Source organism: Neoarius graeffei, chromosome 21, assembly GCF_027579695.1.
Source record: "Neoarius graeffei isolate fNeoGra1 chromosome 21, fNeoGra1.pri, whole genome shotgun sequence".
Lineage (NCBI taxonomy): Eukaryota > Metazoa > Chordata > Actinopteri > Siluriformes > Ariidae > Neoarius > Neoarius graeffei.
The window spans coordinates 34,174,304-34,187,649 of NC_083589.1; the positions used below are offsets into that span (position 1 = coordinate 34,174,304).

General features: G+C 45.1%; 1 protein-coding gene across 1 annotated transcript in view; it reads left to right on the top strand.

Annotated features, from left to right (window-relative positions):
- Positions 1-4,085: 4,085 nt before the first annotated feature.
- Positions 4,086-13,346, top strand: part of usp6nl (USP6 N-terminal like) — a 218,867-nt gene continuing 209,606 nt past the window's right edge. Inside the window, exon 1 of the mRNA XM_060903023.1 lies at positions 4,086-4,206. The gene's annotated coding sequence lies outside the window, so the exon portion shown is untranslated. The remainder of the gene's footprint in view (positions 4,207-13,346) is intronic.

Below are 13,346 nucleotides of genomic sequence, written 5' to 3' on the forward strand. Positions count from 1 at the left end.
CGGTGACAATCTAGTTAAAAAAAAAAATGTTAGAAAAATTACACTGGGCAGCATGGTGGTGTAGTGGTTAGCACAGTCACCTCACAGCAAGAAGGTTCTGGGTTTGAACCCAGTGGCCGGCGAGGGCCTTTCTGTGTGGAGTTTGCATGTTCTCCCTGTGTCTGCGTGGGTTTGCTCCGGTTTCCCCCTCAGTCCAAAGACATGCAGTTAGGTTAATGTGGGGCGGCCATGGGCTGAGGTGCCCTTGAGCAAGGTACCTAACCCCTGACTGTTCCCCGGGTGCTGTAGTGTGGCTGTCCACTGCTCTGTGTGTGTGTGTGTGTGTGTGTGTTTGTGTGTTCACTGCTTCTGATGGGTTAAATGCAGAGGATGAATTGCACTGTGCTTGAAGTGTGCATGTGACAAATAAAGGTTTCTTATTTTTTTCGCGGTCCAAATCCTGCGCTCTGATTGGCTGGCGAGCAGGTCCGTATCCTATGGTACGGACCCCGGTTACAGATCTCTGGCGACTCACTCATTCACAACAACAACAACAACAACAACAAACACAGTAGCATTTTTTGTCAACATTTATCTTTTTTTTAAATAAGATTTATTTAAAAGATTATCAACAATTTATAAGATTTTTGCCAGCATTTCTCAGTATAATAGCATTAATTTTACAGCATGGATAGCGATAACGGCAGTGTTCACAGCGAAAGCGAGTTTTACTACCCTGAGGAAGAAGAAATAAAATAAAACATTTCAGGAGAAAGCTACAAACCACTAACTGTTGCTGACGCCGAGCAAAAACATGGCTGAATCCTGAATGACTCAGTTTTGTATAAATAGGGGACTACATGGGCGGCAAAATGTAGTTTTTTCCTGCCATGGAAGTGCACTTGTATACCGAGGAGGAAGCCATTTGCATTACAGCCGTGAATGAGGATTCAAAATGGCGGCTCGGCTCGGTTTTCCCTTTCGGGCGCTCTCGTTTTCTGTTAGAATTTGGTAAAGAAAAAATAAATATATTATTTACCAGCTTAAGGTCGGTCCGTGTGGCGAAATACCGTGACCTCGGCCTTGAATACTGACCTCGTCCCAGAGGGCCTCGCTCAGTACTTTGAAGACCTCGGTCACGGTATTTCACGATACAGACCTCTCAGCTGGGAAATAACATATATATTTTTTTTTCACGGTCCAAATCCCGCGCTCTGATTGGCTGGCGAGCGGGTCCATATCCTACGATACGGACCCCGGTTAGGGACCTCTGGCGACTCGCTCGTTCACAACAACAACAAACAGTAGCAATTTTTGTCAACATTTTATCTTTTTTTATAAGATTTATTTATAAGATTATCAAAAATCTTAGTAATTTTTGCCAGCATTTCTCAGGAGAATAGCATTAATTTTACAGCATGGATAGCGATAACGACAGTGTTCACAGCGAAAGCGAGTTTTACTACCCTGAGGAAGAAGAAATAAAAGAAAACATTTCAGGAGAAAGCTAAAAACCTCTAATTTGCTAACGCCGAGCAAAAACATGGCTGAATCCTGAATGACTCTTATTGGTATAAATAAGGGACTACATAGGCGGCAAAATGTAGTTTTTTTCCTGCCATGGAAGTGCACTTGTATACCGAGGAGGAAGCCATTTGCATTACAGCCGTGAATGAGGATTCAAAATGGCGGCTCGGCTCGGTTTTCCCTTTCGGGCGCTCTCGTTTTCTGTTAGAATTTGGTAAAGAAAAAAATAAATATATTATTTACCAGCTTAGGTGAAATACCGTGACCTCAGCCTTGAATACTGACCTCGGCCCAGAGGCCTCGCTCAGTACTTTCAAGACCTCGGTCACGGTATTTCACCATACGGACCTCCCAGCTGGGAAATAACATATTTCTTCGAATATTCTTATGCAGCTATTGAACAAATGTGTGGTCTGACAATGGGGGTTTCACGAGCACACGCCCCTGCCCGTCGCCCATGGTCAGCTGGGATAGGCTCCAGCTTGCCGCCTGCGACTCCGCACGGGATAAGCGGTTACGGATAAAACAAACAAACCCAAACAAACAAACAAACAAACAAACAAACAAACAAACCCCTATTGCCCCTTTTCCACCAAAGCAGTTCCAGGGCTGGTTCAGGGCCAGTGCTTAGTTTGGAACCGGGTTTTCTGTTTCCACTGACAAAGAACTGGCTCTGGGGCCAGAAAAAACGGTTCCAGGCTAGCACCAACTCTCTGCTGGGCCAGAGGAAAGAACCGCTTACGTCAGCGGGGGGGGGGGGGGGGGGGGGGGGTGTGCAGAGTTGTTAAGACCAACAACAATAACAAGACCGCGAAAGATCGCCATTTTTAAAGTGCCATTCCACCATTGGATGTATTCTTTGGCATAAAATACAATATATTTTGACAACATATATAAATGGTATCACTAGATAGAGAAATCTTTTAGCTTCAAAATGATATATCAAACATAATTTTTTGACAATGACAAGTATATTAATTTTGCGACCAAAGTCACCTACCCTTTTAATTTCCGCGCGTGATGTCATCGGCAGGTTCCCCTTCTTGTGTACCACGTGATGTGTGACGTGGCACATATTATCAGCAATGGCAGATAGAACACGATAAAAATAATACCAATAAATCTAGCTAATACCAATAAATCTATCTAACTGAAAGATTAACTCAAAATTTTGCGCAATTTTTTTGGCCCCCATATACGAGGAGAAATGACTCTCTCACTTTGGGGGTTTCCTGGTCTAAAAATAGACCGACACGTGGTACACAAGAAGGGGAACCTGCCGATGACATCACGTTTCACTACCGCGCGGGAATTAAAAGGGTAGGTGACTTTGGTCGCAAAATTAATATACTTGTCGTTGTCAAAAAATTATGTTTGATATATCATTTTGAAGCTAAAAGATTTCTCTGTCTAGTCATGTTGTCATAAAATATATTGTATTTTATGCCAAAGAATACATCCAATGGTGGAATGGCACTTTAAGTGACGAGAAGCAGCAGCTGTACAAACGCGAAGTCATGCATTATTATTATTATTATTATTATTATTGTTGTTGTTGCTGCTGCTTCTTCCGTGTTGTTTTTGCTTCGATATTCGCGCCAAGGTTTATGCAAACGTAGTGACGTAACTGACGTATACAGCGACGTAATGATGTGGCTCTGCTTAGCACCGTGAGCTATGGAAAAGCAAACTGGTTCTCAGCTGGCTCGCAAGCTGAATGAGTTGTGAACCAGCACCAGCACCGGCCCCGAACCAGCCCTGGAACTGATTTGGTGGAAAAGGGGTAACAGAGACTATGAGGCCAAGTTTACATTAGACTGTATCTGTCTCGTTTTCTTCGCGGATGCACTGTCCGTTTACATTAAAACGCCTGGAAACGCCGGGAAACGGGAATCCGCCAGCGTCCACGTATTCAATCCAGATCGTGTCTGGTCCGGTGCTGTGTAAACATTCAGAATACGCGGATACGCTGTGCTGAGCTCTAGCTGGCGTCTCATTGGACAACGTCACTGTGACATCCACCTTCCTGATTCGCTGGCGTTGGTCATGTGACGCGACTGCTGGAAAACGGCGCGGACTTCCGCCTTGTATCACCTTTCATTAAAGAGTATAAAAGTATGAAAATACTGCAAATACTGATGCAAATACTGCCCATTGTGTAGTTATGATTGTCTTTAGGCTTGCCATCCTTCCACTTGCAAGTGGTAAGTGATATGCGCTGAGATCACACACACAGCGGCTCAGTCCCGAATCACTGCTCGTGCGCTTCACTCGCGCGCTCTGTGAGCTGCGCAGGGCCGGAGTGCGCACCCTCCAGAGGGCACTCGCTGTTCAGGGCGGAGTGATTTGGAGCGCAGGATGCCTGCGGAGCCGAGCGTATCCGTGTATTGGTGTTGCTGTGTGCTCGCTAATCGTTTTAAAAACGTTAATCTGATGATCCGCTGATACGGTCTAATGTAAACCCCACCTAAGCCTGTCCTAGTGGTAGTCCTGATGAATGGAGAGGTGGGCGTGGCGCTCAGATCTCCACCTGGTTTGGCGCTTGGCTGAGTTTTGGCCCTTAGGGCTTTCCATATTGACTTTCCCAACTCTGCACTCCAGCGGGTAAGGAGCGCTGGGTTTCCTGCTCCAGGGCGCGATGGGCATTTCCTTCAGCTGCGGGGAAATGAATCGAATAGACGAGACCGGAAATGCACCCAGGTAAAGCAGTTTATTTCCTGATTGGGATTAAATACAACTCGTGTGTCTACAAATCGGCAGGCTAATGGCGGCGCTTAAGTTAAAGCAGTGCGCTAGCAGCGCTCTCTACAGCCGAATAAACTCTCACAGAGGGGATTCTTTCCTCCTGCGCTCGCAGCAGGACATGGCTGGATAATGGACTTGTTGTTTGCTTGTAATTTAAGTACATTCGGCTTCACACTTTCTTCTTTGGTGCGTTTCATTAAGGCCTAGCCAACAATTATTAGCCACAGACTCAGGACAGCGGCAGAGTCCGGAAACTGACAGGCGGGTCGTAAACAGAAATGCTGCTTCGCTATTGGTTAGAGATCACCGATCCCGGTCTCTGATTGGCTCGAGCGGTCTGTCACTCACAAGGTCTGAGCAGGTCGGATGATTTATCAGGACAGAAAGGAATCGGAGAAGAACGATTGTGAAAGTTTTAGTCTGGGCTTTGTGAATAAAATATATTTTACTTTTTTTTTGTTTATTTATCCTCCAGTCTTGTAGTGTAAACTCTTTTTCCTTGCTTTGAGTAGGTTTGTTTGAGTCTAGCTCATTCAGTAGTGTTTTTTTTTTTTTTTGTAGGGCACTTACTAGGAAAGATTTCCATCAACCTGGTTTTGGGTTTAAAAAAAAAAATCCAAAGATTAAGTTTTCAAACCTCATTTCAGATGATAAAATTCAGGCTGGAATGTGAAAGACTTTTTTTTTAATATTTCAGGGAAATACTGGACCTTGACTTCATAAACTGCTCCTTTCTCCGAAGGGCACTGTTTTGCTTGGCAGTGCAGTAGACCTCTGACTGAGTAAACACTAATGCGCCTTTACACAGTAGCTCACTTTACTCCTGTGTGCGCTGTTGCTGCTCCACTTGGCACTGTGCTCGTGTTCCTTTACTCAATTCCTTTTGGGTCCAAAGGGTCGCCGGTTTGATTCCTGGGACCGGCAGGAAAAATGTGAGCGGAGTTGAGTGAATGAACAGCACGTTAACCTCCGTCTCTATCATGGCTGAAGAAGAAGAAGAAACCTTTATTTGTCTCATGCACACTTCAAGCACAGTGAGATTAATTCTCTGCATTTAAAGTGCATATTCTGGACCAATTTTGTGTTTTTTTTTTTTAATATGAAAGTATGTCCCTTTACACACTCATCCAGAAGGGTAATTTTACACAAGGCTATCTGTCTACAGCAGAAAAAAATAAAATAAAGACTGTGTGACCAATCGCATCGTCTCTTGTCCGAGGGTACACACGGACATCATCGTACCGTATGCAGGAGTGACTGCGGCGACACCCACTGACTGAGAGGCGATGTGCTGGTTCAGGAATCATTTAATCCCCTTTCTGAATTGTTCTAGCTGATACCCATCCCCATAGCTGGTACGCGTCATCTTGTTTCAATACATTTTATTTCCTAATGCGGGGTGTCCTAACCATGTGTTATGGCGTATTCACACCTATGTTTGGTCCGGACCAAACGAACCAAATTTCCCTTGGTCCGAACCTTTTGGGTTGGTCTGAATACAAACCACCGAACTCTGGTCCGGACCAAACAAGCGGACCGAGACCGAGCTGCAGGGTCGGACTCGGTCCGGACCAAAGGAACTTTGGTGCGGATCTTTTGGAGGTGTGAAAGCAGACCGGACCTAATCCAACAGTTTTGCTTTTTTGTACCTCGGGAGCTTCCGTCGTTTGTCGAGCATTATGGGAAACAGAGTCTTGACACTCCACCGCAAAGTGCAAACACTGTTTCGGTTGTCAAGGGAACCTTACAACAGTCGTTCAGTCATTCAGACCAGTGGTAGGCTAGACTACGGAGTACAAAAAATGAGTAGGGGCAAACGTGGGCCGAGGAAGAAACGCGTACCCTTGTGGATATATGGGCAGATGTTCACATATCTGAGCTTTTGGAGAGAACACACAAAAATGCCGACGTGTTTGCTGTATTCAGTGAGAAAATGAAGGAGAAGGGGTTCACGCACTCCCCAGAACAATGTCGGCTAAAAGTGAAGAAACTCCGTCAGACCTACATTAAAATCAGGGACATTCTTTCAAAAAGTGGCGGTACTAGCGACGCAAAAAAGAAATTCATCTATTGCGTGAAGAGCCAGAACTGATGTGCACTCATCAGCGCTATCCTCCGTAGCCGCCTTGCCCTTTGTCGTCGTCGTTGATAAATTACTTGTACAACAGCATAGTAATCGCACAATTGTGAAAACAATAAAAACTGGAAAAAACATATAGCTTTGATGACATTAGAAAGAATAACAGCACGGAAAGCCTCCATGACTACTTTTGAACTTAAGGCCCGGTCCCACTGCACTTACGGATGCAAAGAGGATGTAAAACGTAAAAAAATCTTTGCCATCCGTTGGAAAACGCTATGCATCCGTTGTGTACTCATTGCATACGTGCTTCATACGCTCTATCCATCGAGCATCCGTCCACTGTGATTTCATCCGCGCAAAAAGTTTTGAGCTGCACAAAACTTTTAGAACGGATGAACTTTCCGCCGTGTACGATGTAAATCCGCGACATATACGAACAACAAACGTTCTATGTCCGTTATCATCCGTTAAACGTCTGCTGTATCCTCTCTGCATCCTCTGGGCATCCTCGCAACTCACATCCGCTGCAGCTGAAAACGGAAAGAGGGAGGAAAGATAAGGTACATGAAACGTCTATTCATCGTTAGTAGCACGGAAATAGAAAGGATGTAAGCGTATGCATCTCGTATATAAAGTATTCAAAACGGACAAAGCGTTTATATCTGGGATGTATCTCGTATATTTAGGATGTCTGGAGTATGTCTAGAGTATGTAGAAGGACACTTAGCGGACAATCGATATTTTGTATAAAAAGGGGGAGAAAATCATCTAGTAGTAGAGATGTATCGATGTAGCCGCCAGCACGTCTTTCCGCTTTATGCTGACGGCGTGCGTGCTGCATCCCTTTATATCCGCAGAGCAGACGCAATTCATACCCCCCGCATGCGCAGTGAACGGTCTGCATCCGATATACATCCGCGCAACATCCCCTTTGTTTCCGTTAGGCGTACGTGATGCATCCCCTTCATCTGCTATGCATCTGCTCTTTCTGCTATGCGTCCGCTTCTCAGTTATCACCGGTAACCCCTTCGGAGCTGTCATCCACTTCCATCCGCTAGGCTTCCTATGAACATGCGTTTAACATCCCCGCTATATACTACCCACGTCCGTTCTTTTCTGTTCTGTTTTCGCAAATTTTCGCCAATTTTGTCCATTTCTGGAGCGGATGAAAACGGATAGAGCCACCCCCGAAATTTTGCTCGTCCGCTGTGTCCTTTTTGCATACGTTTTGTGTCCATCGGCCAGTGGGACCGGGCCTTTAACGCTTTGTGCGCGTGTCGTCTCTGACCAATAGCTGAACGACCTCAGGGCGTGTGGCTTTGTTGACGGATTTTGGTCCGCTTACTAAAATGTACAGTGTGAAAGCAAACCGCACCAAAATGAAAGAAAAAAAAAAAAAACATTTGGTTCGGACCAAACCAAGTGAACTATCGAACTATCCTGGTCTGAATACACCCTTAGTCTCTTTACAAACCGCGCATTCGGCAGCCGGTTCGGAAAAGTCACGTGAGGTCGCGATCACGGAGCCACGGCAAACATGGCGGATCACCCAGATCGAACGAAGACTCCTAAATCGAGACAAAAAAGCCAATGATTTTAAGGAAGTATCTGACATTGTCCGAGACAAAATGCACCAGAAAAGAGAGGAGAGAAAAACACAGTGGACAAGCCGAGTAAATATTCTTGTTCTCGAGCGCTCACTTCTGTGTCGGAGGCCACCGGTTCCGCCATGTTTGTTGCGACCTTGTTCGTTATAATATTATAATGAGGATAAACTTTAGCTATTTCCGTACCCAAGTGTAAACATTATCTGATTCTCCTTCACAGGCATGAGGCAGCGGGCAATACAGCGTGTGATTCAAGTAGCGAGGGGTTATTCTAGCTCCACAGGGTACTATTCATCTTTTTAATACATCGATCTGGGTCACTTTAACATTCAACTCGAATGTCGTGAAAACGCACAAAACAACATGGTTTTAAAGGGCATATTCTGGACCTTTTTTTTTTCTTTTATATATGAAAGTCTGTCCCTTTACACACTCATCCAGAAGGGAAATTTTGCACAAGGCCATCTGTCTACAGCAGAAAAAAATAAAATGACAAAACGCGTCTGGAAAAATCCCAAGAGAGTCTGGAGCCAGATTCGTGACGTCACCTGCGGAAGCGCCAGCAGGCTGCACGAGCTTTGCACGGTTTCAGTGCACAGCCTGTGTAGACCAAGCGCTCCCATTTCTCTCTCATTGTCCGGGCTTTTGGGAAACGATGAGTACTAATCCCATCAAGATTGGTGTTGCTACACCCTCCTACGATACATCTGTTAACCATTTTAATAATTACACGATAGCGTTGAAGAAATTTGCAGAAAACCACCAGGTCGTTTTCTCATAAACAAACCAGCGCTGACGTAGGATTCAGAGGGAGGCGTCCCGCACGCGACGTCACGAAAATCATTGTTTGCCGGGAAATCCAAATGCCAAGTTTTTTCAGAGGCGGACCAATTCGCCTCAAATGGCTTGATTTCAACTGAATTTTTCTGGTATTGCGCAAGGTAAAAAAAATTGCACAAAATGTGACAGATATTTGACCAAAGTTTAATATAAAATAGGAGAATTACATTGATCTTGCTCCTGAATTTAGCCTTTTAACCCATCTGAAGCAGTGAACACACACACACACACACACACACACACACACACACACACACACACACACACACACCCAGAGCAGTGGGCAGCCACACTCGAGCACCCGGGGTACCTTGCTCAAGGGCACTTCAGCCCAAGGCCGCCCCATCTTAGCCTAACCTGCATGTCTTTGGACTGTGGGGGAAACCGGAGCACCCAGAGGAAACCCACGCAGACACGGGGAGAACATGCAAACTCCGCACAGAAAGGCCCTCGCCGGCTGCTAGGCTCGAACCCAGAACCTTCTTGCTGTGAGGCGACAGCGCTAACCACTACACCACCATGCTGCCCTTGAGCAAGGCGCCTCACCCCCAACTGCTCCCTGGGTGCCGAAGCATAGCCGCCAACTGCTCTGGGTATGTGTGCGCGCATACACACGCATTCATTGCTCACGTGTGTGTTCACTGCTTCAGATGGGTTAAATGCAGAGGAGGACTTTCACTGTGCTAAAGTGTACATTTGACAAATAAAGGTGGCTTTTTCTCATAGTCTTGGGTTCTAGACCACCCGATACCAGGATCCGACTACGCAGAGTCAAGTTTATTTCTATCGCGCTTTTAACAATAGACATTGTCGCTGTAGCAAGTGTTCTAGGTGGGTGGAGCACAGAAGCACGGCAGGCCAGTACTGAGTTCTCAATAACTCTTTTATTGTCAGCTTTTCAGCTTCGACACATTTACTCATACACACGCCACACACACGTGTATGTTCTGGTCGGGAGAGCGCTCTTCCTCTGCTCTCTCTCTCTCCTTATATAGGGCGCGGTAGCTGGGGAGACACACAAACAGGTTAATTCACCTCCGGTGTAGTGATTCTGCCACTTACCTTCCCTGACTCCGCCCTCCGGTCACAGACTGACACTTGACCACGCCCCCACTGCCACAGTCGCAAAGCAGCTTTATACAGAATTTGGATGACTTTAAAGACGAGCTAATTTTATCCCTAATCTATCCCCAATGAGCACGCCTGTGGCGACGGTGGCAAGGAAAAGCTCCTTCAGACGACATGAGGAAGAAACATTGAGAGGAACCAGACTCAAAAGGGAACCCATCCTCATTTGAGTGATAACAGACAACATTAACAGTTTTAACATGAAGTCAGTTTCGTTAATGTTATAATTCTTCAACTGATGGAAACTTGAGTGCAAAACTGTTCATGACAACCGCAGTCCTAAAGTTAGCCAGTCGACTGTAGTCCTCAGCCATAAACAGATTCAGACTGGTTTTGTCACGGCTGACAAATTTCCAGCGTTGTGGCAAACAGACTTGTCGTATGATGTAATCGATGAACAGCAATGCAGCATTTGCGTACTTGCCGACTCTACCGATTTTGACAGGTGAATATCACCTACGACTTTTAGTTCTAAAAACTACCGCATTATAGCCTGGGAAATCCCATGCTGCTTTGCACAATCGTTCCGATCTGAAAAGACAGCATGGAAACTATGGTCTAAAGGCTCGCCTGAGTTAGGGAGCCAATCAGAGAGTGGGGAGGGGTGGAAAGACGGTGACGCGTACTACTCAACAAACGGAAGCTTGTAGTTTATTTGGGACTGTTTACGGATCACGTTTAACATGGCGTTGAATGTCCAAATACGGAGGGTCCAGCTTCTCTCATATTTGTCTTGCACAAACGGCAGTAATCGTTCGGTGCCATTGTTTTCCTATTTTTGTTTTGCCTTCTCTTTCTCTTTCCTTCTCTTCTTCGCCTCTTCGTCGCTCTAACTACGTCACCGGGTACAACTGCCATGATTGGCCATGGGCTACGTATACGCCAAATGATAGACATTCGCAACGTCCAATAAACGGCCGTTGACAATCGTAAACCACACCTCCCCTACGAGAAATTCAATAGGCGGATTCCAGACCATATTTCACTTGTGATATGGTCTGGTGTTAACCAGACTAACCGCATTACAAAATAATCCGTGAACACTTGGATTCGGTTTTCCGATCTCGCTTCAGCTGTTTTCGGCACACGGGATACAAGGATATAGCGTCAGATAGTTAAGTGAAGCCGAGAGCCAATGGAATGATGCAAACATGATGATGAATCTAAATCGTTTCGCTCTATCACGCCATTCCATTGGTTCTCATTCTGGTTCTCGCCAGTCAGCCATGAGGTCACGCATTATCACAAATCGCACCAGTACTTGTAAAAAATAAAATAAAATAAACACGCTGGTGATCATGAACAATGAAAACTCTGAAGAAGGAAAAAAAAAGATTTGCTATGACAAGTTCAAGGCGGCTTGGTTAAAGTTTGTTCAAGCATGTCGTTCTGATTTTTTTCGATCGGGTTTCTTTATATATGGCACTCCAGAATGTAGGAGAATTCACCATTTTACACATTTTTTTTCTCTTAAAAAAAAAATCCCCGGAAAGGCACAACCTGGTCTACCACTTTTCATTCACCGATGGTTGGCAAGTATGCGTTTGGGACGCCCCATGAATTTATTTATTTTTGTATATTCTGGCCTAGTTTCCTTGATGGCCGTCACTGATGATTTCTCGACCCATTTTTTCCCCCCGATGACCTCGTGCGAGCTTGAGTATGAGCGTGATTGATTGGTCAGAATCAAACTTGTAGTGTTGCCAGTCTCCTGACTAATGCTGGGCATACACTGTGCGATTTTTGGCCCGATTTTGACACAATTTTCACTCGTGCGACTATTTTGGAGATCGGGCCGAGTTTTGGCTCAGTCGTGCATCTCGGATCGTGTAGTATACATGGGGTAACGACAAGTGATTAACACCTCACGACCTCCTCCCGATTGATCGGATGAAAATCAAACCTGTTTGAAATCCTGGTCGCCCATCGTGAGGCTAATCGCACTGTTGAAGCAGCGTCACGAGCCGATTTACCTCAACCTGTCACACTACACATGCGAACACAGATACGGAAGAGAAAACAGAGACTTCCGGTCTCCTCTTCTTCTTTTTCACGTTGCAGTTCCAGATACAAGAATCCGACGAGTCGTGTATGGAAGTACAGCGTGAGCAGTCAGATCGCATCGGATCGTATAGTGTGAGAACAGGAATCGTAAGCTGCGTGCTGTTTACCCCTGCGATTCACTCGTACAGTGTGAGCAGCAGATGAATACCGCGACTGAAAAAATCGCACAGTGTCTGCCCAGCTTAAGACACAGGAATTTCTGGCACTGTGGTCGCCTAATCTGACCATCATGAAAGACAAAACTATCATCCTAGCATGAGCCGACACAGGAGTCAAGACCAAGCCTGTCGCCCGTGGAGTCCGAGCCAAGGCAGTGCGTGACATGGGGCGAGACCGAATCCACGTCAAGACCGAGACCAGATGTTCAGGCGTCTTAATGTCGTTTGGAGTATTTTCCTAACCTGACATTAGCTTTCTCTTGAATTAATGAAAACAAACTCCTCGACTTTGTTTCTATCATTTTATATAAATAAGCACCCAGATGTACATAATACATTAAGCGTAGGCCGTTCTTCTAGCAAGTCTTCCTATTTCATATCGTTACATGGGGGAGTTCAAATGACGTCATTCTTCAAACATTCAGGAATTAAGCGTTTTGAAAAACCTATCCACTTGAAATTTATGTGCTCTAACTCCCCATGCAGAGAGAGACGTGTCTGTGTTAGACTGTAGCAAGAATATTACACATTATTTTCGCAGTCCAGTTTCCATCAAATCCCGCGCTCTGATTGGCTGGCAAGCGGGTCCGTGTCCTACGGTACGGACCCCGGGTACGGACTCTGGCGACTCACTTGTTCGCAACGACAACAAACATAGTAGCAATTTTTGTCAACATTTATCTTTTTTATAAGATTTATTTATCAGATTATCAAAAATCTTATAAATGTTTGCCAGCATTTCTCAGCAAAATAGCATTAATTTTACATCATGGATAGCGATAACGACAGTGTTCACAGCGAAAGCGAGTTTTACTACCCTGAGGAAGAAGAAATAAAAGAAAACATTTCAGGAGAAAGCTAAAAACCTCTAACTGTTGCTAACACCGAGCAAAAACATGGCTGAATCCTGAATGACTCAGTTTTGTATAAATAGGGGACTACATAGGCGGCAAAATGTAGTTTTTTTTCCTGCCATGGAAGTGCACTTGTATACCGAGGAGGAAGCAATTTGCATTACAGCCGTGAATGAGGATTCAAAATGGCGGCTCGGCTCGGTTTTCCCTTTCGGGCGCTCTCGTTTTCTGTTAGAATTTAGCAAAAAAAAAAAAAATGTGTGTATATATATATATATATATATATATATATATATATATATAATTTACCAGCTTAAGGTTGGTCCGTATGGTGAAATACCGTGACCTCGGCCTTGAATAC